Below are 3,439 nucleotides of genomic sequence, written 5' to 3'. Positions count from 1 at the left end.
AAAACTATTTCTGCACTTTTAAAATGGTAGACGTTACATGCAGAGTTATGTTTTTTGGGGTTAAAAATTTAATTCGGCTCCAAATTGGTCAAGCTCAAATATAGGAAGAACGAGATGAAAATAATGAATAAGAGCTCAGTAGTAATTTGAATTGATTTGAGTAAATCAAAGTGCTTACAAATAGGAAGAGATTGTGGAGAGAAAATTAGCAAGTTCATGGAGATCGTGAATCATAAAAAGAGTGAGAACCGTCGTGAATTTGGAAGAAAAAAGCAAGTCAACATAAGTGAAAAAAGACATAACAAACACATCGACAAACTCTTGCAAACTCTCTGCAGAATTCATAGTGATAGCTCAAGCATTTTTCATGTTTTTCTTTCTGAGTTCAAATAGTTCAAATCATAATCGTTCAAATTTCATTAAAGCTGCATTGTTATACGTTACTATTTTGTAAACTCTTACAGTTTATTGTAAACATAAATCACGTTGGGAGTTTACATTAAATTGCCAGTAGTTTTTCTTTAGTTTTCTTTTGTTTTGGTATTGTATTTATTTAGGAGATCATAATAGAGAGTCAAATTTAATACTCATAATCATTGTATTTTTAGAAGTTAGGTTTTTATTATTTATTCACTCAAGTTGATATTTTTAGCACCTGACATACCCACAATTCAAAATATCGTGCAAACACGTTCATTTAAAACATATTATATGAAGTTGTTAAACATATCTTCATTTCAATTTATAATACCTTTGTCCCAAATTAATTCATAGCTGATTTGTTAATTGGTTTTCAAGGGATTACAGTAAAATCTTATGTAATAATTTAGTTAATTATTTTCTTAGATCGAAAATGTACTTTACCTCGGATCGTGTTAAATTAATCAAAGTGCTCATACTGTAGATCAGGATTATTATTATTATTATTATAATTGAACATGCAACTGCTACATTTTGGTGCAATTGGATAAATTCTTAGGTTAACACGAGGGTCTATAAATCACACTATCTTGGTAAACTGAATTGGACAAATCATGTGCGACAGACTCGCACGAGAAAATTTTGCTAGAAACAATCGAACTCCTAATAACTGATCAAGTGCGCACCTACTCCTTGAACTCGGACACTCTCGACTTAGTTGAATCTTAGTACCCGGTATGTCTTTTTCATATGTTTACAGGATTGTACATGTTCAAAAATTCAGGAAAACAGTGTCAAAGACATGTTCAAAATTCAGGAAAAACAACTATATTTATTTAATCTATATTAGTTAAATATATTTCATATCCCATACGTTGTGATGACTCGTAGAAATGTGTTTATTATTGATATGGATAAAGATTGCCAATAACAAAAATAGTCAATGACGTCGAGTTTTGACCAATTATTTAATTCCCTCCACATTGTGTTCAGACTGGATATCCATGTTTATTATAATTTTTGTTCATGGTTGATATTCAAGAAAAATATATTTATATATTTATATAAATTTATATATTTTTATTTACTTTATTTAAATAACTTTGTTTTTTGTATTTTTTTACAAAGATTATTATTTTATATTTGATTTCGTGTGTTTTTTTTTTTTTTTTTTTTTGCATTTTCTTTTTTTCATTCATTGAGATTTACGCTTTGATGGAAAAAAGCAAAGAAAAGAAAGGACCTAGTGAAAGTTTGACAAATCATTAAGAATGTGTTTGGGTTGAGTTTTTTGAAACTATGGATTTTGAACACTTGATTTTAAATCTTAACTTGTTTGCTCTCGTTTAATTTACAAATGAAGATGATAATACTAATATGGAAAAATAAAATTATTTATTTGAAACATTTGTTATTTAAATAAATGAGGGACTCAATTAAATATTAAAAAACCTCTCATTTTGTATGATTTGGAGACTTTGGGCCGTAAACATGCATATAATTAATAATTCTTGGTATTTATAATTTAAATAAAGCAACTTTGAAATTCTAGAAACTTTAACCTTGAAGTCAGAGGTGGAGGGCTCTGACAGTAAAAATCTTGTTTTTAAAAAAATTTCATATCTATTTTATAATAAAAAGTAGTAAATATATAAAATACAGCAAGTGAACACATTAAAAATTCTTACATGGGCTGATTTTGTTATTTATAAAAGTTTTAGGGGTTAGTTGTGATTATATCTAACAAACATCTCCCATTTTCTCCTATAAATTCCCATCACAATCTCAGCATTTTTTCCAAGCCAATTCATAGCACATCACCAAACTTGTGTTCAATACTTCTTTCGTGCTCGAAAAACATGGCAGTCGTCGAATTCTCCGTCGAAATCAAAGTTCAAGTCACCCCAAAGAGGATGTTCAAGACAATTGTAACCGATGGCCACCACGTCTTACCGAAAATAATCCCTCATATCTTCAAGAGCATCGACGTTCTCGAAGGAGAAGGCGGCGCAACCGGATGTGTGAGGCAATTAAATTTCCCTGATGGTAACATAATTAAAATTCATTATTTGAACTTATATATTTTAAATATTATTATGTACATGCATGCATATCAAGCATGCACACAACATTATTATAAATACATAAGAAAATTATTATATCTTTATGCAGAAAATTGGATAAAACAGTATAATATTTCAAGGAATTGCTGAATACTAATTAGTAGATGCACATTGTGTCTTACATTAATTATTTTACAGGTGCTCCATTCTCCCACATGAAAGACAAGCTCGAATTCGTCGATGCCGAGAACCTAGTGGTGAAGATCGTACTCTTTGAGGGACCTGGGCTCGGGGAAAAGATGGAGTCGTTGCACTCCGAACATAAGTTTGTGGATTCAGGTGACGGCGGATGCATCATCAAGTTGAAGAATCAACATCATTTGAAGCCGGGTCACACCCACATTTCAGAGGAGGAGTTTAAGGCTGCAAAAGAACATGGCATGACATTCTTCACCTGCTACTGAAGCTTACCTTGTTGCTCATCCTGATTTTTGTGCTTAGAGAAATTAAGTTTTCATATATGAAACAAATAAGCCCTATGAATTGGGCATGTGAGGTGTGGATCTATTGTTTTTACTTTAATTTATGTGGAGCTTGTGGTGTTTTGTTCTGGTTAATTAAAAAGTGAAGTTTAAAATAATAAATGTTTTTTTTATCCTTACTTCTCACTGGTCCTATACATGTTTTAATTCGTCGATAATTTTATGGGTATTTTAAAATTCTTAATTATATATTTTAATAATAAAATAAGTCAAATTGTATTCCGATCCAACAAATCGGTCATTTTTTATTCCAAATATCTTAAAATCTGACTACTGCAGAAAAGGGTAAGAAAGGGAAATAAAAAAAACTTACTTCTTGTATTTATTTATTTATTTATTTTCCTTCCTTCTCACTTGTCTTGTCAAGCATAACATTCCACTGTTAAAATTTATGAGTTTATTGAAAATAATAAA

The 3,439-nt window shown here is 30.1% G+C and overlaps 1 long non-coding RNA gene across 1 annotated transcript; it reads left to right on the top strand.

Annotated features, from left to right (window-relative positions):
* The first annotated feature begins 2,149 nt into the window (after positions 1-2,149).
* LOC140831819 (uncharacterized) lies at positions 2,150-3,092 on the top strand. Its single transcript, XR_012117956.1, has 2 exons — positions 2,150-2,466; positions 2,682-3,092. It is a non-coding gene; the product is annotated as an uncharacterized lncRNA (long non-coding RNA).
* The last annotated feature ends 347 nt before the right edge of the window (positions 3,093-3,439 follow it).

The sequence above is a fragment of the Primulina eburnea genome, chromosome 5 (assembly GCF_022965805.1).
Source record: "Primulina eburnea isolate SZY01 chromosome 5, ASM2296580v1, whole genome shotgun sequence".
In the NCBI taxonomy this organism is placed as follows: domain Eukaryota; kingdom Viridiplantae; phylum Streptophyta; class Magnoliopsida; order Lamiales; family Gesneriaceae; genus Primulina; species Primulina eburnea.
Note: the sequence above shows the minus strand (reverse complement) of the source record. Positions and strands in the feature narration are given on the sequence as shown.